Here is a 25,736-nt window from a genome sequence, read left to right as displayed (position 1 = left end):
ATGTTGAAAATGTGGAATAATGACATGTTTGCACTGTACATTTACATTGAAAAGAGGAATCTATTAGTGAAGAAAAGTGTAACATACAAATAATATTTTGAAGACAAGTAATTGCAATTCAAATTTATTTGTTTCTACAAAACATATAATACCATAATTTCAATGTAACTTTTGAAATGAAAATATTTATATACGAGTTGTAAACAGAATAGCTTGAAGATTTGGACAGTGACAGTTGTCCACTTCCGATGAATATTTCAGATGTGTTCTCGATGAAATCTCTAATTACGTATAACATCCATTCGGCTATTACCAATCCGTTGAAATGTGATATTTTTTTTATTCCTCTTCATATTACAAGTTAAGCAATTTGAAAATGTTGCTTAATAGCGACCCAGGAAGTTTTAAGATTCCCTCAAGTCCTCCAACCAAAGACTTCAGTGCATCTACAATCTGAAAATATAGCGTTATTTTCATTAAAATTCATTCCGTAAAAATTGAAGTAACGTACATAGATAAATGCAAATTCTCATTTGCTTTTAAGAAGTAACATTATTGTGTTTTGTTGTATACAGACCGACCATATGGAATTGAAAATATGACAAAGAGATTCAGAAGCTACAACTGAAGAAGCGATACTATCTTCTTGCTCAATGGACGCTTCACAAAATATTAACATTAGCACTCCGTTAAGAATATTGTACTGCTTCATTTTGAAAGATGTATATATTTTGGAAAAACTTTAATTAGCAATTATTTCTATTGATTTTCTATAAATAATATATAGGGTGTTTCTAAATTAGACGACAAACTTTGGGATAGGATAGATAACCATCTTTCAAACAGTTTTTGTTAAGGAACCCATGGACTGCGACACTTCCTTTCAGAGCAAGAGGGGCTTATATCTTTACATGGTTCGATCGTACAGGAAGGGACTGAAGTAATTAGTTACATGAAAATTAAATCAACAAGTCATTAATGTTACAGCCACAATTTATTGATTCAAACATGCAGAAAAACAAAAACAAAATAAAACAAATGTAAAGAAAAACACTCACTTCATTCTTAAATTAGCAATATGCACACATTGCTTTATGCCTAATCACTACAACAAGTGATGGAACTCAAATCCATTGACTTCCAGGCAAGCATTGTATCGACATGCCATACTTTGTCGTACCCCCTCAAAGACGCAAGGCATTTCCCTGAATTCAACTGCTGCGCAAACAATACGTGTTGCAAGATCTTCTTCAGAGTCAACAGGTGTTTCATAAACCAAAGGCAATGAAATCAAATACTCTCCAATGATAATACTGGAAAGTTCACGGTAAAAGTGGCGAATGACTCACCACTGCTATTTAGCGGCAGTGATTGTAGGCAGCGAGAATAACGTGACGATTAGCGCGATGAACAGCGATATGAGCTTTGTTCCTCAACAAACACGTGATGTCGCAAGGATTATTCTCATTATAGTTGCACATAATGTCAGTTAAATGTGGAATTGTTTGTTTTAGAAACTGCGCTTAGCAAAAGCTGCCAGATCTTTGTTCAGATTTCTAAAAGATGGAGATATGAAGCAGTCATGTAAACACCAGTAGAATGTTACTTTTCTATTACAAGATTATTATTATTATTATTATTATTATTATTATTATTATATTACTATTACTGCTGCTTCTTCTATTTGCTTTGGTCTTTTAGGTATGCTATGCCCATATAGGTAAATAAATGCAAAGAACAAGGCCTGAAGTCCTAGACGTTAGTTAGGTTTAATAGGGCGCGTCAGCTACTATCGCTATTTGCGGCCTTATCTAAAATTCTTTAAAACACAAAACACAAGCAATATCTTAAGCAAAATGTGAACACTAATTAAAAACATCAACAGTCCTAGACTAAAGTTTGGATTAGAGGGACAGAATAATTGTACAAAAATAACAGAATATATTCAGCTCTATTTAGATCATCGACTTCAATAACTAATGATTTGGAATATGAGAGGTAAGTAAAAATAAAGTGTAATAAATTGGGAAAGTATACCGAAGTTTAAAATCAGTCGTAGGACTGTTACTTTTTAATACTTTGTTTTTAATAACAGACTGAATGTAATAATTATTCCTTCACTAAATTTAACAGCTCCTTCTACCTAAAATATGGATCAAAATCAAAACACATTGAAAGAACCGGGAAGGCCCGGGAGAAACTTATTAATATCTTGCATTGAAGAGGCTCTGAGTTCTCTGACAGAAATGACGAACGATACTTCTTTACCATGTAATTAGATAGTACATTAGCAATTACATAATATTTTGTATGTTATCTGAATCAGTTACCAAACTGCATAAATCTGCTTCATTTTCTTCATACTAAACACAATTTCTTTATAGTTTCTCCGTGTACAAAAACTGAAAGTCTTGACTTTTTTTTAACCAACCAGTGTGCGTTGGGACGCGTAACATAAAATGTGAATTGTTAATTTTGTGAAGAAAATAGACTCATGTTTTTTTTTTTTTCATAATAAGTGATTCAGGTAGTTATTCGGTCAAAATAATTTGCCTAGCTCTATACTTTGAAGGCATTATTAATATTTCACTAAATAAAGTTCATTTTTTTATAATGCAAGAATTCCTAAAGGATAAACATTTCTCAAGTGTAAATAACACCTCCGAACAAAGCAAATTCAAACGCCGATTTAAGTAAAATTTTTTAAGATGGTGAATTCATTAGCCCCAAGTACGCTTAAAAAGAAGGAAATTTGAAGACGGTATTCCAGTTACGACAAACGTTTTACCGCAACATTCCGTTACTGCTCATCTCAAGGCTAAATATTTTTAAGAAGAAAGTTATGTTTATCAACAGTTAGATCTCTCCAAAATTGACTTCGTGAATTTGGTATAGGCCCCGGTTTAAATCCCACCATTTTACAATTCATTATTTTAAAAAATCGGATATTCTATCTAACTATTACTGTAGTAGATGAAATGTCTTTGAAGGAAAGTATAACTTATAAAGCTAAAGCACACACTTCGAGGGATTCATTGAATTAGGTATAGATAGACCTAATCAACAAACTTCAACTGACGTAAAAATTTCAGAAGTACCACTTGCAATGGTTTTCATTATTCGAGGAATGTGCAAAAATTTAAAGCAAACCATAGGTTATTTTCTATCAAAAGGTATCATGCCTGCAGAGATTTTAAAATCACATCTGCTTGATGTAATAGATAACATACAAGATACAGACGTTATCCCTAAAGCAGCGACTGTGCCAGTATCTTCACCGACAAATATTTCAATGTGCTAATAAATTGTTACATCACAAATAAAATGGTTAACCATTAGCTAAGAAACGAAATAGGCGAAGTATAAAAGCTTCTAAAGACATGCACAAATAAATCATAATTACATTTGAAAATTCGAGAATTGTGTCATTTCATGTCTATTCCAATAACTTTGTAACTTCTTATTAATTCAAAATGTTGTTGACACTGTGACTCTGAACAATACCATTGCTTTACTTTTTCTTATTGACGACATCAAATGCACACCTCTTCGCTTTTTCTCACGTAACCCAGCACGCCGCAAGGAATGTATCAACAATCCAAACCGCTACATAATAGCACAGTCACTTTTCGCCGTCGCTTGCAATGCTAAACAAATAAGCTTTCCACTGTTATTGTTAGAGAGTATTTGATGAAATTGTTTTAACGCATGATATCGAGCTCAGGTAATAAACAAACCGGGTCAAACAATGATACTGCGCTGATGAAGTAAACAAACTGAGTGGTAGCATTAAACCCGTCTTGGACTGAAACGAAGCGTCCTAGCCCATGGGATTCTTAAGGAAAAGTGTTTGAAAGAAGGTTATCTATCCAATTATTGAAAAGTTTGTATAATTAACGGAACATATTACATAGTTTTGTAAGGGTATATCGCTCACATTGTTCTGAACTTAACGAGCGCCTTAAGTAAGTGTCTAAAGCAGGTTTTTCTAGTTCTTTTAGATAATAACAAGAACAGTCAAGTATATGCACTGCAAAGTCTGCCATAACATCACTGTCACCAGAAAATCCTTAACTAAAATTTTGATAATGAATGTATATTATATGACGCACTTAGTGTATTGCAATTAGATCAATTCAATTCATATTGTTGGATTTAATTTAGGAACCTATGAAAATGTTATTAGACGATTATTGAAAAACTGAAAATGTGAAAAATATCTGCTGCATGTGAAAAAAAATAATATATTCCAAACTACATAAAAATACGAAATTCCTGCTAGAAACAGAAATAGCAGCTCATTCAATGACATAGTTTACGAGTACATTTGCAGAGAAGGTTCAGAAGCGGTTCATAACCTATGAGACGCGCTGTTTTCTAGGTATGCAAATTGAAAATAGATTACAGAATAAGTAGGAAAAGTGTAAGAATATTAAACGAAAAGTGAAAAGGCATATTATCATTATTATTATTATTATTATTATTATTATTATTATTATTATTATTATTATCATATACTGTTGCAGAACTCAGTGAATGTAAATATTTCAAACTGTCTCTTAAACCGTTCAAAAGTATTTTAATTAGGTCATTTCACGACGCTTTATGAACAGCAATTGTTACCTAGCGTCTAACTGAAATTAAGGTAACAATGCCATGGAAATGAGTAAAGGGCCTAAAGTACCCAGCATTTGCTCTTGTTGAATTGAGACAAAACGCCAGAAAATAACTCAACTACGTAACTGATCCCAACCAAGATTTAAACTCGCACCAGCTCATTTCACGGTGAGACATGCTAACCCTTACTCCATAGCGGTGGCTATCTCACAAGTCACATGTTCCAGTTCTATGTTCCATTTATTTTTAAAAATATCATAACTCGTCAGAAATTAAAAAAAAAAATAAAATTATTCACAAGCAAACCAGCGATACACTTGGATTCACCCAGGTCTTGCATGTTACACTAGGAAACGAGCTTAACTGCGTGGTTTGGAGACGAAATCTTATACAGTATAAACCGATTGGCATTTCGTTGATCTTAAGATGGATATGTGCCTGTCAATTCCTACAAATAATGCAGATTTCCTACTTGTGCTAAATTAATTTAATGTTTAATTCTTAAAATATGTTTGTACCAGCCTCAAGTGCACAAAACTGAGTACAGTTGAAATCATTCAGCTCGGCGATTATAATTATTAATATTAAAAAAGTCAGTATTACTTTCATCATCATTATCCATAATTTATTTTCAATTATACTTGTTAACTTAGCAATGGCAGCAGTGCTATTAAAATGTAAGTCCTAAAAAAACGATAGCCAAAGTAGAGAATTTTTTAAAATGTAGGATGAGTGGAGAACAATTCAGGAACGAGGAATTAGAGTAATCAGGAGATTATTTGAAATTAGAAAAAAATCCAATTTCCGATTTCACTGGAATGTCGGAAGTAAAAATGAAAAAAGAATAGTTCACGAACTGAAGAAGCATGCGAAAGAGGAAACGTAAATTGGTGAGAGCCTATGATTCGCGCCGTGGACTCGTGGTCTAAGGTATCCTGCGCGCTGACGGAATGCGCGTTGATTTGAGTCCTCATAGAGGACGGAAATTTTGTCATGGAATTTCGGCTAGTGTATTGGATCGGTGCCCACCCAGCATCGTGATGCATTTGGGGAGCTATGACAAGTAACGAAATCCGGTTACGAAAACCAGATATAACAGCTGGTGAGATAATATTGCTAACCACACGATACTGTACTTCCACTCTGGTTGAATGATCGTCCACCTCTGATTCGGCAGGTGGACGATACAGGGTCTTGGTCGGTCTGAGCCTTGAAGGGCTATAGCGACACGGATTATTAACTTGAGACATTAAGCGAGAAACACAAGATGAAAAGTAGACGATTTTGTAAGTGTAAGATTAGGAAAAGAGTTCAAGGATTTTGTGTCCTCCAAACGCCTCCAAAAGGCTTAAAATTCTTTAAGTTTTGAAAGCAACCACAACTGCAAATTTTATGCAGTAAATCTCATTCAACAAGATAATGGAATATTTATGGTATAAATGCAAAAAAAAATAAAAATAAAAATAAATAAATAAATAAATAAATAAATAAATAAATAAATAAATAAATAAAACAATCATTACTTCGCAAGTAATCCTGGGTGCTACAGCCCAAAGAGGAGTCAATTAATTTGGTGTTTACATAGATATTCATATATCAGGCCTCGCATTCCTCAATGAATAACCATTGACTACAAGTAGTCATACTGTAAATATCTATTAATTTGAGAAAAAAAATCGTTCGGGCACCGGGAATCAAACCCGGGACCACTCTGCTCTGCAGGTTAAGCGCTCTTTCCATCTGAGCTATACCGGGACACGACGCACAGTATAGCTCAGATAGAAAGAGCGCTCAGCGCGCAGAGCTGTGAGGTCTCGGGTTCGATTACCGGTGCCGGAACGAATTTTTCTCAAATTAATAGTTAATTTGGTGTATTGTGTAGTTCTATCTTTGTGTATACAATGTTCAGAATATTTAAAAATATTTAATCTAGTCGCACTGCGAAATATGAAAATGATATTCACAAGAACATGAATTCATACCAAAATCTGTGTAGTCTATTTAACTAATAACTTACCTCTTGGAATAAATTGCCATTACTTGACTTTTCTCCAGAGTCTTCTTGAGCCTTAACTTCATAATAACCTGCTTAAACAAAAACAAAAATATAGACATCCTATAATAAATCACGACACTGTAAACAATTTTATTACTTATCGGATTTGTATATTTAACACTGAAATGGGAACAAGTGGAATATTGAATTTTGAATCCAGTTAGGATCTCGCAGACAAATGATGCTTTTTATGTAATATAAACTATATACAACTGGTCAATCATATAAATTATCACTACTTTGTGGTTCACTAACACGCGTTAATACATGTTAGTTATTGAACAATATGTATAAACGTTTTCGTATTTCTTGACATCAGGTACATTTAATTGGTGATATCTAATTGTTCTAACTTACAATGTTATTAAATTTGTGTTCCATCCAGTTTCATTATAAAATCTATCAATAATTAATGAGTATATATATATATATATATATATATATATATATATATATATTGTATGATGTTAATTCATGAGTTGCATGTACAGTATATTTTTTTGTACAAAGTAATATCATTAATATCTAATTGTCGTGTTATTATATCATACTTGAGATCATAACAACATCAATGAAATTTTAAGTAACCACAACATTAAATCATATCAGAGATTTGTAGGTGATAACCTCATTATTTACGATAATAAATCAACACATAATTCAATCGTAGATTAATTGAATAAATTGCACAAGAACTTAAAATGAAGCAAATAATTCAATAACCTTTATAAACATTAACATAATGAAACATACAAATGAACTAAGTTATGACATCTACAGAGAAGCAAGCCGTACGAAGCATAGTGTACATATGGATTCCACACGTCCACGAACACAAAAATTAAGCATGTTCAATTATTTAATATAGAGGTTAGTACCACTAGATATCAAAGAATAAATAAATAAAAACAATTCGCACATTTTTGAATATAGAAAATGAAATGGCTGCAAAATACATCAGTTAATAAATTAACTTACAAACAAGATAACTCTATCAAAGAGAAAAACAACATAAAACTAACAAAATCAAACAATAAAAAACCAAAAACTTCGTCATCGCTCAATTATAATAAATATAAGTTATATCCAAAGAACTGAAACATTTTAATAAATAAAATATAAACATAACATACAAAACAAACAATATGTTAAATAATAACATCAATAACGCATTAAACAATATGGATAAACTTAACAAAAGAATATATACATGTTAAAATGTAATACATGTGGACAAAAATACATAGGTCAAACAAAACGTAACTTCAAAACAAGATACAAAGAACACATTCGTGATTTGAGACATATAATAAAAACAAATAATAATAATAATAATAATAATAATAATAATAATAATAATAATAATAATAGTAATAATAATTTATTTAATCTGGCAGAGCTAAGGCCAGTAGGCCTTCTCTTCCGCCAGGCCAGACTATAATTCTAATACGCAGCACATTTAGTTAATACAGGACACTAATTAGACTTATGCAAAGACACATAAAAAACCTAAAAACTTACAACCATAATACATTTATCAATGTAGGAGAAGTATATTACATTTTAAAATACTATAACAGTGAGAAAACTTTAATCAATGAAACTTTTCTAAACTTCAGGTTCCAAAACCCGACATTTGCTTTCAAAGTGGTTTAGAGAAAAAACCAAAAAACTATCTGTAGTATTTCCAGTGTTGAGATGTGCAGGAAATTTTTATAATAGTCTTTAATAGTAAAGCTAAGGATAAAATTACATGTTTGAACTAAAAGTATGTATTTTTGTAATACTTATTAGATTATTAAATTTGGACATGTCAAGTTTTGGAACTAACTATTGCATATGTCGGATTTTGGAACTAACAAGAAAATATATGTCGGATTTTGGAACTAACAACAAAATTTATGTCGGCTTTGGAAATTCCAATAACATTATTTCCCATAAATAATCCACATTTTATACTAAAAGCTATTAATTTTATTGAATCCATGGAATATAATAAACAGTTGTCATTTATATATATATATAATCAGAATATTATATTTAACCTTCATTAAGCGTACATTTTAAATCCTGAAATTCTCTTCTCCCTGTGGTTCACAGATAGTCAATCTTCTTCATACTCATCCTCGTTAAAAATACGGTCTATGATATTCTTGCAATATTCCAAAGTTTCCATGTCTCTCCAGTTATCTTAAACATTTCTTTAAGTAATTTGTTAACATTACTTAGTTCTTCCTTATAGTTTATGCATGTGTTTTTGTGCAAGTGTGGTTTTTCCATCCAGAGCATGTTTTCCCCTTTTTCAAAATCCTTTATACAAATTTACAATCTTCTATAGTTTTGTTCACTCCTTATCGCAACTCCATTTTTTATTCCTTTATCTTGATTCTTTTACGGAATTTTAGTTTGAAATGCCAGCCATTTAGTGTTTTCAAACCAGTTTGTATATTCGTTTTCCAGTCATAAACTGGAAAGTCTATACTTAACTCGTTTATGGTGTCATTGTTGTTGAAGATATTGCAGTAATCTTCGGATTCCATAATGTTCATCTTCTTTGCCTCCTTCTCAATTCCATAAAAATTCTATCCGTAGGTATGGAGGAAATGGAGTGACTCATTTTACCTAATTGTTCGATGAAGTCTTTCATAGCATATCATTTTATTTCACATTTCTTGCTACATGTATCATCTTCTCATCTTTTTTTACTGACGGAAGTCCAATTTTTAAATGCCACTTAAGTAGAAGTCCCACCCAATTCTTTGACACTGTAAGATTTTTAAGAAAGTTTGTCGGTAAACTGGTAGAACACGACCTGCTCCCATCCCCTGATATCTCACTGTGCTGTTAACAAAATATGTTTCAGGATAATCAGCTGTTGTGTATTCGGTATGAATTCATCTTGAACCAACTTATTAGGGACGCTGTAAAACACTTTGTAAAAGTGGTTGATATCAAGCTGAGTTAGGAAACTTCATTGGTTTATGGATAAAGTTTTGAGTTCTGAGAGAGTAGCCACCAATAATCAATACAAAAAATTATCAAATACAGGCAAGCATCGAACAATCACTGTAAAGACAAACATTATAGTTAGCATAAAACTTAACTTCCTATCCCTTTTCTGTGTTTTGTCTAGTTCTTTGTATCACCGACTCTCTTTCTTCCAAACCCAGGCTCTGAAGGCGAAATTTGTATGAAAATTTTACATCTATAAGAAGCGCACACAACACGTCAACACGTTGTAAAAATCTGCACAGCTCTGAAGTACCAATATAATTAAGCATATTCTTATTCAGCTAAAGTTCCATTGTCGATTTTCCCAGTAAGTTCCTTGCACTGAAGAATTATGATATTCTAAAAGAAAACACTAATGGCATAAAGAAATCACACACGTTCTTTGTCTTGAGCAAAGATGTCGACTTCTGGAACATTACTGGCCTTCATAGTTCACACAATGGAAATGTAAATGTCGGACTTTGGAATAAACGGCATATGTCGAGTTTTGGAACAATACATTAACAAAATAAGTCGAGTTTTGGAAAAAAAACTCCATATTTTAAAGCTTGATTTATGTTAGAAATATCGAGTTTTGGAGGATGAAATAGTGTTTTTCCAATGTATTTCAACCCAATGATATAAGAAATGATCGTAACTCATTTTTCATAAAAATGGCAGATGTCGACTTTTGGAACTATACACCTCAAATATTTACGCATAGTATTAATACGCAAACCCGATACCAACAGACTCATTCAACTACAATTAGTACATCATAGCATCTGGACGTAAAAAGACTTCAACGCAACACGTTTACCATATGCACACGTAAGTTCATTAGGATGTCAAACTTCAATAAAATATATACCCAAGTTATCATGACAACAAAATTTATATAATAATATGAGCTAATAATATCTATATATAATTGGTAATGGAAATTATGGGAAAACGGCTGAACGGATTTTAATGAATGATCACTCATTTTTAAACTTGGAATCCAAAGATATGCGGAAAAATAGTAGTTTTCAGAGAAATGTTAATTTCCCTACATAATTTTCGTATTTTCAAATATACGACTATTTTCAGTATTAAGAAGTAATAGTTTTTCAAGATAAAACAAAACACATAGGCTACACACTACAATAATCACGAAGGCCATGACCTGCAGGACTGCTGACATATTTAGAGCTCAGATTCTCTGACATCACAATTCCAATACGTTGATCTTCATTTGTGTAATTTTTCTCCCATATTAATTATTAAAACTCCAAGACTTACTGAAAAGAATTTACAGGTCTGATTCAATGGTGTGTAATTTCCTGAGTGCAGCTGTGTGTTGGATATTAAAAAGTACGAAACTTAAGAATGTTACGTGACATTATTACCATTAAAAATGAAATATTAATATAATTAATACAATGAAATGAGTATTTGTCTATAATTATACACATTAAATCTATATTGATTATATGAAAGTGAAACCTTACGGTATTATATAAATAGACGTAGACAATATCTCAAAATATACCTCATTTCTATAATTTACTGAGTAACGGCTATATAATATTAGCAATATATGTTTCTGAAAACTAGAAAACTTACGTAAGATAACAATATTGTTATTAAAAATTAAATACTTTTATAGTTGTTAATCAAGTGGTGTGGGTCTTTTTCTTATATAGGCCTACTTGTATTAATGGCAGTGTGGTGTAAATATTCACATTTGCGATTCTCTAATTTACTTGGTAAGAGTGCAGTAGGCCTACTGTGGAAGAGTCATTAGTAATTGAATCATGCTTCCTTTCTTTAGCTGCATCTTTAAACTACATCAAAATTAATTTCATATCATTTGGTTTAATCGATTAGATTTTTTTGATCGCTGCCAAGCATATAATTTTCATGTAGGGAGAATAGCAGGTCATTTTACTTCTTGCTGCCGTGATGAGTTAGTTCATTTCCTGGAACTAGCAACAAATGAAACAATGAAACTGCTAATGATTTACGATGAACAATTTTATTTAGGGCGCATATGAAATTCTACAACTCTGATATAGCATTTGCCTCATTTTCCGTATCTCAGCATTAGATTCGTCTCTGATTTGCCACCTTTAAAAATTCATTACGAGGTTACATCATTGATTCAACGTATGCTAACATAACATTCTATAGTAACACAAGTTAATCCAGCAATATTTGATAGACCAATATTGTCTGGAGGAAGTGCAAAAAATGACAATTCCTATGGAAGACGAAAAGATATTAGGCCTACTTACTGACAAAATAAGAAACCTACAAAATTTTGTAATCTCCCGTTCATCTCAGCAAGATCTCTTAGCAAGAAAAACTGATTCTGTCCTCTAAATTTCAAGGTAGTTCACGAAACATGCAGCAGCTATACCTAGATGCTATGTCTACTGTTCAAAAGCATGGCAAACCTGATATTTTCTTAACTCTCACCTGCAATCCGCAATGAACTAAAATAGCTACTTCTTTACACTCACATGAAAAACACACTGACCAATATGACATTATTACTTGCGTTTTTGCATTTAAACTGAAGAACTGAAGATTTATACTGTAGGTTCGAGAAAAGTATTTGACATAAAAAGGACCATTCAGAGGAAGTATGTTTCGTTAGTATGGAAGCAAATAACTTTTATTCTTCATTGAATATTAATCAGAAAAAAATTTATTGGAACTTCTAATGAACTTAGTTTGCAGCATTTGCTGCACGAGCGACTAGTTCAAATATAATATCATTACAGATTATTCGCATTAAATACTAATTTGAAAACACACCTACTTCAAAATAATCAAGATTATAGTAATACTTATCAATCCAATGGTGAAACGTAAACATATAAGGTTTAATAACATTATCATATTTTTAATTCGGCTATACTGAAATCACAAAGTTCATTTTATTCTACTACACTTCATAATAATAATGATTAGATATAATATAAATATATACCGGTATTTTTACAGAATTGATCCAAGAAAATCACAATACCGCACACCTCCAACATCTAACAAGTATGCTTGAATTAACATAAAATATGAAATACTTCATCAACTTCTCAATATAAAGAAGACATCAATTATAACAATTTTAACAAATTTATATAATTAACGTATAACACGATATATTGGCCTACTTACAATTATGTCGTTAACTTTCACGTGCATTAATGACAAATGGTTTTAAATTTTTGTAAAAGAAAATAGAAATGTAAACGATAGCCATAAATGTAACGTGAGTTTTATGTATGCACAATTATGATTTCAAATACTAGTATGATATGATAACATGACAACGATAATTATTTGTATAGAAAGTTTTAATGAAATTAGATATTAATGATATCACTTTATATAAAAATATATACAAAACGATCGTGAATTAACACCATACCAACACATAAACTTATTAATTATTGATAGATTGTTATAATGAAAGGGGATGGAACACAAATTTAATAACACTGTAACTTATCACAATTAGATATCACGAAATAAATTTATTTGATGAGGCCAAAGAAAGGGAAAACATTAATACCTTCAAATCTAGTCTTTCAGGTGAAGCTCCCTGTAAAGCAGATTTGAATAATTTGAAATTATTAATACCTATTGTTCAATAATATTATTAGTATGCATTAATGCGTGTTAATAAACCATAAAATAGTGATAAGTCATAAGATTGACCAATTAATATTGTTTATATTACTCAATAATATATTTATCTGAAAAAAACAACATGAATTGTAAATTATTAGATTATTTTATGTTTATACTTATAAGAAAACTATTGTAAATGTAAGTTAAATGGTTATTTGTACTGCACACTGATAAAATTAACACAGCGTTATAATTTAATATACTCATTAAAACTACAGAAATCACTTAGAACTTATAGGTGAACTTTTGTAAAATCATCACTACCAAATTCGGATGAGGATAGTTGTCGTGATAGAAAGACAAAAATACAATTACCGTTACATGTTAAAATACACATAATAGATTCCAAAGTCAAGGAACTATTATTATTTTTAATGACTAATTTGTTAGACTTCACATCTCTAGATCATCACGTTGAGAATTTGAATTTTTCATCACACTGGATTACTGTAAGAAGTAGGTAGTAGACTTCCTTACAAGTAACAGGTAAGAGTGTATCATAGTTATTCAACTGAATAGTAATTTCATAATTATGCTTAACTTCTGAAGATAAAAATGTGACTTTAGACTTTAGAAGATCACTGCAGTATTATTATAATCGGGCGTTTTAAAATATTTTTCAGACAATTTCCTTATATCTTAACATTTTTCATGACCGCCAGAATTTCTGGTAAATTTTGTTTCTCAATATTTGTCCGTGTGCAAATTTTCAAACAGGATTACCACCTTATGTTTGCGAAGATTTCTTTATTGCACATAAGTAATATAGGCTAGGCATTTTCGGTTTTTAAAATTCATATATAAATTTACTGTTTTCAAATAAAACGTATAGATTTATGTTCTTGGTCATCAACTTTCTAAGTTTACTTAATTGAAACTACATTTTACTTCTGAAAACGTGTTATGTGTCTTTCGCGTGTTAAAAGTTCTGTAATCAAGATGTATATAGACTAAATTTTAATTAAAACATAAATCACAATTGTACGTAATTTCGATTTATTTAGAAAAATACATGTTTATATTCCACGCAAAAGTATACAATCTAATGTGAGACTATGCTATAATCAAATCTTAATATATAATACCATTGATATGCATGGTTGATAATTCAGTCGATGACATTTAGTTTTGTGAGGACATAATTTAATGCAAATACGAACTACAGTATCTTAGAGAATTCGACATGAAGTTTAGGTTTTAGTAAATTGAAGCAAAATGTTGAAAGTAATGCCCTCTATGCAGTCGTTGAACTTGAGAATATTTATATGAAGATATGAATCATTTAATGCAACTACTGTTTTGTGTGTGATTAAAATTTTAATAACAGTAAACATCATTCTTTCTTCGTCAGGAATCATGTCTAAAATCTGACCGTAAGATATTTTCTGGGTAAAGTATTGCCTATTTCAACAGCCCACTACTTTCTTATCGTCCTCAAGTGTGACTTTAAGGTTCTTTCTGCGGATCTTAATAATAAGCCAAGAAATCCTTTTTAGATACTCAATCGTGAGGACCTTCTTATCTCCACACCGTGGTAGTATCTCGTACTCCCATGCTACTATTCCGAAGTTCAGTTACTCTTCTTCTTCTACATCATGGAATTAGGCCTCAGGCCTGTTTCCACATCAAGAGATCGAGTCTCTCCACCTTGCCATCGGACGCCCAACATTCCTTCTACCTTTAGATTGGTAGTGGAGTAAAATCAGTGGGAGCCTGTTGGGTGGCATTCTTTCTATGTGCTGTAGCCAATTAGATCTTAGACTTTGAATTCTTTCTGTCAAGTTAAAAATATTTAATTCTGTTCCGATCTCTTCATTATATTTCTTGTCTAATAATGTATAGCCTGCTACCGAACGTAAGAACTTCATTTCAGCTACCTCTATTCTTCTTTTATTTGATCTGTTAAGTGTCCAATTTTCGCAGGCGTATGTCAGCATTGGTACTACCATTGTTTTATAAAATTTTAGCTGTGTGGGTTTTAGTGTTTTATTTTTTAACGTTCTTCTTATTGTTCCGCACATGTTATAAAATCTATTTAATTTTATGTTTATATCTTTCTTTTGACAGTAAGATACGTTGAATCCTAGATAATTGAAGTTATTTACCTGCTTTATTCATCTGTTATTAATCATTATTTTGCATATTTTATGATTTGTACATTCGAAAGCCATTGCTTTGATTCTCTTCTCAGAAATACTCACATTATATTCACATGCGAGTAGTTCAGTTATCATTTTGAGAATAACAATTTTCAGTTATTGTTTAATTTGACGAAATAAATAGATTTCAAAATCTCAACAATTTTGAGTCCTTTAAACTTTACGAAAATTTCTGTGAACCGTAGGTTTGTCCATAATTATGTGAGTCTTTCATTTCTATACAGTTTTGTTCATAGATAATGATGTAGTTCAACAATTTTACTCTTATACTTTATTCTGTTCTGTGATCTGGCATAATTACTGCAACTTATTAATCTATTCCAGAATAAAGACAAATAATCAAAATGGCATCACGGCTATACTACTCTGACCCTGCACTTGCTATAAATGTTCGTCCATCCCATTGATGCAATATGGGACGATGTGAACGAAGTGCACTTCATGGATGGCGAGGCATTGCAACATCTTGTTGATAACACGGTCATAGCTTGACAATGATTTTCCTCGTCGGGTTTCGGGGGTCGCGGAAGTGTTGAGTGGCAGCCGAGAAGCCCGAAATTAATCCCAATTAAATTTATCTTTCTGGATTGTACATCAAAAAGAAAGTGTACGTTATAAAACCGCATGACTTGGACATGTCGGAAGCTATAATTTAGGAAGGATAGTGCACGTGTGTCAGAAGATATGTTACAGGGGCTATAAGCAGTGTTACCGGAATCTAAAGGGCCATTATATTGTAGTTTGCTTCCAACACTTCAGTATTTCTGCAAATAATTTTTTTATACATTTATGAACATATCACATATGTAAATTAATAACATGAATACAAAGGTATGTATATATATATATATATATATATATATATATATATATAATTTTATTGGGTTATTTTACGAAGCTTTATGAACATCTAGGTTATTTAGCGTCTCAATGAAATGAAGGTGATAATGCCAGTGAAATGAGTCCGGGGTCTAGCACCGAAATTTACCCAGCATTTGCTCGTATTGGGTTGAGGGAAAACCCCGGAAAAAACCTCAACCAGGTAACTTGCTCCCACCGGGATTCGAACCCGGGCCACCTGGTTTCGCAGCCAGACGCTCTGACCGTTACTCCAGTTGGTATAACTCTGGCCTTCTGTGCCCAAGGTTGCGGGTTCGATCCCGGGCCAGGTTGATGGCCTTTAAGTATGCTTAAATGCGACAGGCTCATGTCAGTAGATTTACTGGCATGTAAAAGAACTCCTGCGGGACAAAATTCCGGCACATCCGGCGACGCTGATATAACCTCTGCAGTTGCGAGCGTCGTTAAATAAAACATAACATTTCCGTTACTCCACAGGTGTGGACTGCAAAGGTATATATAGAGTGATTAAAAACTTATGTTATAGAAGAATACAGTACATAGAGGATACTGAAACAAAGATATTTCATTCAACAATGAGTTCCGTATCTCGAACCGGTACGGCGCTACACTTATTTCATTGTTGTGGCTGGTAGACGATCATTCATTCAAGAGCTAGTGGTTCGATTCTTTGATGACAAAGCTTTCAATGAAAAACAACAGACAATGTCTTTTAACAAATTGTGCATTACAGAAGAGCTTAGAACTAACCTCCTTTCTTGTAAACAATACTGACATTGTCTAAGCATTGACTGCCGCATCTCCTCAAAAATGCCAGGTGTAGTATGTATGGTGTTACAGGCGTCGACAATGCGTGGAATATCATCGACATGATCTAAAGGTGTGGTATACACTAAAGTCTTCACATGTCCTCACAAGAAGCCAAGTGGATTAAGAATGCTGATATTGCTGGCTATGGGACGGGATCTTGTTCACTATTCCGTCATCAAATGTCAACCTTTTCCAATAAATGGGGAGGATGTTTTACAAAAGTCTCTCTAATTATCTCCTCTTAAGCGATATGGCATGATATGTGGACCGAGTAGTGTGTCGTTAATCATCAAACATTGACACTAAATCGCACCTCATGAGATCTGACTGGAATGGACTACGCACTTATTAGCTCCCAAATGTGCTGGTTGTGTGTGTTAAAAATATCATCCCTTGTGAAAGTTGCTTCACCAATGAACAACATACAACTTGCGAACTGGGTAATTACTGCGCTTTGATGCGAAAACCAAATTAATGTCGGCTAGTTATCTCAGGACCTACCGCTCCATTATTTTAATGTTGACTCTCTGATGACTGAGATTTCAATAAATGTACCTAAAAACAATAGGCAACGACGAATCAAAGAGCATACAATAACAAACGATCACAATGTGACAGTCACAACACTAAAACAAGTGCAGCGTGGAACCGGTGCCAAATAGGTCACACATTGATTAATGTAAAGTATTTGCTTTAGTACCCTTTATTACCATATTCTTCTTTCACATAAGTTTTGAATCACCCTGTAAATATAATTACTGTGAAGTGAAGCGAATAGAAGCATTTAAAATGTGAATATGGGGAAAAATGGATTGTGTGAAATGGACACACTAAAGAATGAAGCTGTGTTTGATGCTGAAACTGATCACAAAGATAAAAATGAATTGGTTGGGCCACTGGCTGAGAAGAATCTGTCTACTGAAGGATGCACTGGAAGGAATGGTGGACTGGAGAAGAGTTCGGGACTGAAGAAGATATCAGATGACAGACGACATTAAGATATATAGATCATAAAGTGGAGACAAGGAGGAAGGTGGAAATTAGGAAGGATTGGGGGAAAATTGGGTTTGCACTGAAATACGTGCCCTTGGGCGGAACACTATGAATGTATGTACACATCCAGAGTCACAATAGCTTTGGGTACATGCAAATATTTTAGAATTGAAAATAACATAACGTAATTATTTATTCGAAAACACCTTATTCATTCAAACATAAATTAAAATCCACTTAATTTTATTTAAATCAGTTATATTAAATAATCTCTATGAAACATTTAAGAATAGAATTTAACATCGGAAGTATAATTTGATACGAAAAGCAGTACCTCTAATTTGACATTCTTAGTACGCAACATTGACTCAGCAGTTATTGAAAAAAAACGCTCTACATGAGAGATATGTGACAATGTTGCAATGTTAGAACATTTTTATATATAGGTACTTGTGAAAATATAAATAATGATTGGTTAAGTCTACTGCACATACATTGATCTACATAGGTTGATTACCAATTTAAAGTAGTTATATCAATATAGTAAATAATATATTTAGATGAACAGAAGAGAGAAATTCTTTTATTAATATACTCTCCTAAATTATTCATGACTCTCTGCTAACGTTGAGGTAGTTTTTCTTTTCCGCCGTCTTCATTTCACCAAACACATATCATCATCCTGTGTGGATGGACACCAACTTTTGTACGGGGCGTTGCTTTCTTTAGGGCTCAGTTATTTCTTTCTTTTTTTTTCATAATGTTATAAAGATGCCGAATCTCGTCAACAGTAACAGTCTTGGATAGGAATTGTCGATGTTGTTCATGAGCTAACAAATGACGAGTAAACTGAGAAACACAAATGGCTACTAGCAGATTTATGTTTTTTTTATTTAAACTGTTCTATATCCATAAACCAGATATTAGAATTTTTCCCATGGAATGTAAATGTCACACAATGGTTGACTGGTCAAAATCCATCACATTTTCCATTTCTCGTGTTGACTGACGTGGATAATCATAGACTTAAACATTCAGAAGTTCTTCCTCATCGTGGCAAATCTTTTAGGCGACAAAAGCATTTTCTTGTACTGCTTTCCCCGATCTCACTCTCCATGCAGTTGACACAAATGTTTCGAGCCGCCACCGCTGCCTTTGCTCCTCTATTATATTCACGCAGAAGAATATATCTGAAGTCTTCATATTTTTTTTATACTTGACACTACATCTAGTCCACAAATAGCGTAAAGTTACTTCAGATTTACAAGGAAATTTACAAGCACAACACTTCAAATAAGTCACAAATGACAAACGATAAACAATCTCCCAACGAACAAAAACGATACGAACTTGTACATCAACTTAATAATTCAATAGTGATACAGAAAGTGAAGCGTTTAGTTAGAACAGTAATTCTCACGCAAGTGTAAATTTAATATGATCCTAAATACAGCCATTGGAGCTCATAACTTCTTCTGTGTAATTCATGAATCTAAGCATGACTAAAACATCCATTGTTCCACACGCGTTTCTTTTTCCGTTTCCAATAGTTATCAACAGAATCCATTGGAGACGTAGGCTAGTTTTATACTAGACTGTAATTCTGATTGTAACGTGAAACATTATGTAACTTGAAAATTTTGAAATTTTCATTACAGCTAAAATTATTGGATGTTTTGCATTACCAATGGCAAAACTACTGCGTGAGTATACCGCTGTTATTGTATGTACGTCTGGTAACACTGGTCGTGAGGAACGTTCAAACCAAAATCGAAATTTTTCTTCAGCGGTCCACAAATGTGATAAACGCATGGAAGTAAATTCGGGTATACAGTAGAGTGTTTGGTAATTGGTTACTTCCCAGTGAAGTTTAGTAAGAAATATTGTGTTAATTCTTCATGAAGAAATGCCTTTTCTTTAGACAATTTTAAGGTTTCTAAAATTGTAACTTGTTACAAAAGGCTACTTAAATGTTCTGCATTTTCATGTTTTCTGGGTGTAATCTATTAAGTTGGGCCTTCTCGTCCCATTGCCTTATGTCAGATGATTTCACTTGAGCCTTCTTTGGCGGCAACAAATCTTAATATTTCCATTCCATGATAACCGTTTTGCTTTCCCAAGTGCACTAGCATATGTTTCGACATTGTAATGATTACATTGACGACTTCCCAAGCCAGAGGTAAGAATTTAGCTCTAATTAAATACACTTAAAAGAGTTCCAATGACAAAATGCTACAGACTTTTATATGTTAATGAAATTATCTTGCCAACATTCCGCCATTACTATCCAATCATTACTTGGTAACTGTACCTCTCATATAAATATAAACAAAGTAAATATCATTCTATAAATGTAAGCTTACCTGAGCAAATAAAGAGTACTACACAAGCAAGTACCAACGTAGGAATGGATAACTTAACCATTGTTAAAGTGTTGGTTGCCTTGGCCACTTGACAGAAATAGCCCGACTGACAGGTGTAGTTCCTTTAGGTTCCTTTAGGCACTTATTTATGTATACCTCATATCGCTTATATATTTAATACTGGTCTATGAACAATGATTACGTGTTTGGCAATAATTTACTCTCTTGTCTCATAAATATTCTATAGATATTTCGCAAACTCATTCAATATGCAATACCAGCAAGACTAGATTTCGAAAGAACCTAGGAATTACTCATTTAGGAAAGTATTTTGAAATATTTAAGCAGCAATGGAACTCAATAGACAAGGTCAATATTTTTAACGTATTCTTCGAAGCGAAATTTGCAGGAGAATGTTAGACAAAAATTCGTTTTTCTTTGTTGCTTGTAAAGTGAAAATAAATCAATTCTTTGTGTCATGTCGTACTGTATCTACAAAATTCATGTTTTGAGATAAATGCAAAAGAAGTTTTGCAACAACTGAAACACTATCACAGTTACCGCCTATGTTATTGTGTGCTACATATATCATAACTCGTTGTTATTACATTCGCTACATTGTTGTTTACATCCGCTCAACAATTTTTGTGTTTAAGGTAAGTGTTACGTAAGAAAAAAAAAAGATTGTGTTGTAGATACGTTGTTTTGACTTTAAATAAATCGTTCTTTTTTCAAGTTACACTTGATTTTAATATTAATAACAATAGAAATAATGCACTCAAGTATTTATGTATTATTGTTCAATTACATTTAATTATTTGGAAAGAAAGAGTTTTATAAGTCTTTCTTCTAATATTGATTAGCAAGATGCTGATAATATGCCAACATTTTTAAAACACTAAACTGATGGCAATATACCATAACTAACTGTAATGACTTGTACATAAACCGGTATCACTGAAACAATAGTAAAAATTATTATACTGAAAAAGTAAAACTCCTCAGTAGTAGTGGTAGTGGTAGTGGTAGTGGTAGTAGTAGTGGTAGTGGTAGTAGTAGTGGTAGTGGTAGTGGTAGTAGTGGTGGTGGTACAGAACTTTAATGGTACAGACTGACCAGCCAGCTGCTGGCCTCAAGCACAGATGCCTGAGCAGAGGTGGAAAATTATGTACTAACTAGAATAGAGGTAGGCCTATCGTGTGATTAGCACGATGGTCCCCCCAGCCGTTATAACTGGCTTTCTTAACTGGATTTCTCTACTTATCCTAGCTCACCAAGTGCATCACAATGCTAGGTATTATTATTATTATTATTATTATTATTATTATTATTATTATTATTATTATTATTATTATTATCATAATCAACTTCATTAATTTTTGCTTCTTTCCCATCTGTAAAGTCATTTATTTATGACTTATAGAATTGTGGTGATACTGCTCAGGAATAATTCACATATTGAGTAAATCCAGAAGATCTTTAAGTTTTTATTTCTCAATAGGAACTAGAAAAGAAAATAAAGCCTGAAGAGTGAAAGAATCTCGCACTCTTGTTTTAGTTTTGCGGATTAGTATTCTTCTAAGCCAAAATTCTTGAGAAGTCCTGGTGCTGTATTTAAAATAATTGCGTTCCTGTACTGAAACCAGACCACCTTGAGCCAATCGACATTATTTACAACACTGAAAACTTTTCTGTCCTTTATCATGTGGCGCCTCAGCTATGAAAAATTCGGTACGTGCTGAATTTCAATTATATGGTATTTTTTATCATTCTGACAATAATGAATCATCCTGATGTGAAGTAACTTTGTTCTTTTCTCTATTTAGACATGATCAGGGTCACTCTCTATTTGTGAGTGGCCTGACTCAAAGGACATATCATTGATTACAGGGATGTCAAGATGCTGAACAGCATGCAGAAATATAGCAGACATATTTACATTCTGGTTTGTCCACCGCATGTGTTGAAAAAGGAATTCCAATCCTTAATGTCTGCATTTTTTGTAGAAAATTAAATTAAAAAGCCATGAAGAAACTTCTGCAGATCCACGTTTGGCAGTTTTTTCACTTCACATAGCATGCGACTTCTCTATAGAAGTTGTTAGGTTGTACACAGCCAATCTTCGCCCATAAAATAACGCTTTAGCATCCGTTTTGGGACATTAGCAGACAGTCTCCAAATCAAATTCAGCTACATAGATTTTCCAGTTGCAGCTTCCGCCTTGATGTTGTCTTTTCTAGCCCTGGTTAAACATTTCTGTTCATTGTGAGCATCCTGATCTTCACGGTGAATTTCTTTGTCTGTGGCATTCATATGAGGAAATCTGTAGCATGTATCGCACAAATCATTTTTAGGCAAATGGAAGAGCAAATTAAAATCTGTGTTGTGAATATATTTCGATAAAATTATTCTTTTTCAGTAGCTATGCTGCCATTTTCACATTTTTCAACGTACGGTACAGTTTGAACATTTTCCTACGATTTAACTGATGGAGCAAGTACTCTTTCTCTTAATATTTTCAGGCATAACGTGATAGTATTTTTGGAAAACCATTAATATGTAATGTAATTCTTTCCATTACAACATCTGATTTAGGCAAGCTGGTTTGTGCTGTCCTCTTTGATCTCTCGAAATTATGTTCATTTCTTTTATGCATACAGCATTTCACGTATGAACGATTCAGACAAATCGAGCGTTGCAAGATACAAGGTCTGACAAACTTTCAATTTTCACAATCTATCTTTGGTTAAAAGCTGCTTATCAGTATCATTTAAATTCCAGAATTCTTGATGAATTGCTAGCCACTCAGCCTGAGTAAATTTGAAATTGCATTTCCTTACACATTTTGAGCAATCTTTCGGTTTAACTGATCATCCAGCAATTCATTTGCTTTTGCTCGATATTCTGAAGTTTCAGATTATGGAATAGTGGAATGTGGCCGTAATTTTCTGAATTTGCATAAATGGGTAGTTTTAACTCGAAATATGTACGTAGTGACTAATTTTAAGTAAAATGGCTTATAATTAATTATAACGCACTTGACATCTGTTGATTCTATCAAAATTCTAACATTGAATATTAAAGACGAGTAATGAAACAAAATTACCGGTATACAATCTTACCATTGCAGGCTTCAGTATTAATCCTTGATGTTGAAAAGACATTGTGTAAATTAACTGAATCTAAATTATCTTCAGTAACACTTTTTCATTTTTTAGCAGGTCAAGAATTTTTATTCCTCTAAAAAAACACGTTGATTGCTCAGCACCAGTTCACCGAACGACATCTTTGCATGACTGACAGTACCGGTAATTTGTATAATTGGAGTGCACTAGGGATAACAATCATTTTTAAAATCCTTTGTTTACAGTGAGTGAATATAAGGATGCAGATATTCTTTATATTGGTTTCGTATCTAAAAATAAATGATACGCATTTAGAGACAAAACAACGGATCTACACATACGTTGTTCTGACATTCAACAGAATAGCGTAATATATTGAGCCAAAATAACGTATAAGGTGATACGTTGTTCTGATATTAAATAATCACGTGCATTTGTAGATACGCAGCACACTATTTCTGTAACGGTTAAAGGTAGACGTTTCGTTGTTTTGTCATTAAATAGATTGGTTCCCCAAGTCAGTAATGATGTAGATATGGCAAAATGGCCAATTTTGTAGATACGCTGTTATGACTCTAAACCCCCGATGTGTGAGGTCATACTGAAATATTTTACTCTTTTATTGAATACGACGTCCATTAAGTCACGGGTTCTTTTATTGAAATGCACACAATTTCGATTTAAAACTGGCAAGTGCAATCGGTCTATATGAAATGCAATTATATCTGTGTGTTACAGACGGGATGTGATATCAGATATTTTGCAATTCGCCTCTCTAAATCCAGGTGAACCTAAGACTTATAAAAAAATCATGTTAATCTAGACTAGCAGAGCTAGGCTATAGCAGTTACTGAGGTTTGAATAATAACAAACATTTGTTTTTATATCGTATTTAAAGTGTTTATTTTGTCATAATTGATTAACTTTACATAGTATCCATACAACTGCTATAGAGGACACGGCATATACAGAGTGATTCAAAACCTCTGCCACATATTCTGAGGGGTGATAAATCTAACAACAAGGAACTCTTTTTATTAAACAACCTATGTCTTTTCCCGAGTTAGCCAACATGGTAATGTGTTATGGAGAGGCTCACGGAAATGGAAGAAGAGCTCTCCACATGTACCAATAACAGTTTCAAAACAGAAATCACCCTCACCACACAATGTTCGCTCGACTTTATCAGCGCCTTCGAGACGATGGATCTCTTCGTCCCCGGTGCATGGGTGGAAACTGCGTAGACATCCATTTTCAATTGATGACTACACTGAACTGAAAGGAAAAGGTATTGAACATTAAGCGTAAACAAACAAGAACAACCCTTCTCGTCTCTTACAAACATCTCAACAAACAAACATGGGTGCACACATTCGCACACATTGACGTACGCCCACGCGAAAACATTTTCAACTATAACTTCGAAACTACGCGTCAAAAGACATAGGTTGTTTAACAAAAATGGTTCCTATTAGAGATGAAACAGTTGTTTCGTAAACACGATACCAGCGTATATTTGACTCAAGTATTGTACATGACGTCTGTGGGAAGGAGGTTAGAATTGTTTTCTGTACCATCTGGTTACATCAACACTGCTGAACTGTGGTGCTACTTGTCTATTGTGGTAGTAAGTGAGAGAGTCGACTTCTAACCTGTAGTGCTATATTAAATCACTCTAAAGTATGAAGGCTTTAACTGATTTTTCACTCCATAGAGGATTACAAAGAGTAAAAATTATTTAAGTCTTACTTAAGTAACAGAACTCAAGCAACTAAAATAAATGATCACCTTAGTGAATCACGTAACATTGACATAGGTGTACCTCAGAGGACGATTTTAGGTCCTGTTTTGTTTTTAATATATATCAACGATTTACTTAAAATTGACATTGAGAAATATTCTGGTACTCTGTATTCTTATGCTGATGATACTGTGGTTATTTTTAGCGGTTCGAGTTGGAATGAAACTTATCAAAATTCCAACAGTGGTATTAATATTATTAAAGAATTGCTGGTTGCTCACTTACTTTCTTTGAATGTTTCTAAAACAAAATTAATACCATTTTCATTAACATCAC

At 32.8% G+C, this 25,736-nt stretch overlaps 1 long non-coding RNA gene across 1 annotated transcript; it reads right to left on the bottom strand.

Moving 5' to 3' along the window:
- Nucleotides 1-108: 108 nt before the first annotated feature.
- LOC138711563 (uncharacterized) lies at nucleotides 109-20,664 on the bottom strand. Its single transcript, XR_011335384.1, has 3 exons — nucleotides 20,535-20,664; nucleotides 6,635-6,702; nucleotides 109-453 (listed from the first exon to the last, which is right to left on the bottom strand). It is a non-coding gene; the product is annotated as an uncharacterized lncRNA (long non-coding RNA).
- Between the last annotated feature and the right edge of the window lie 5,072 nt (nucleotides 20,665-25,736).

Source organism: Periplaneta americana, chromosome 13 (genome assembly GCF_040183065.1).
Source record: "Periplaneta americana isolate PAMFEO1 chromosome 13, P.americana_PAMFEO1_priV1, whole genome shotgun sequence".
Taxonomy (NCBI): domain Eukaryota; kingdom Metazoa; phylum Arthropoda; class Insecta; order Blattodea; family Blattidae; genus Periplaneta; species Periplaneta americana.
Note: the sequence above shows the minus strand (reverse complement) of the source record. Positions and strands in the feature narration are given on the sequence as shown.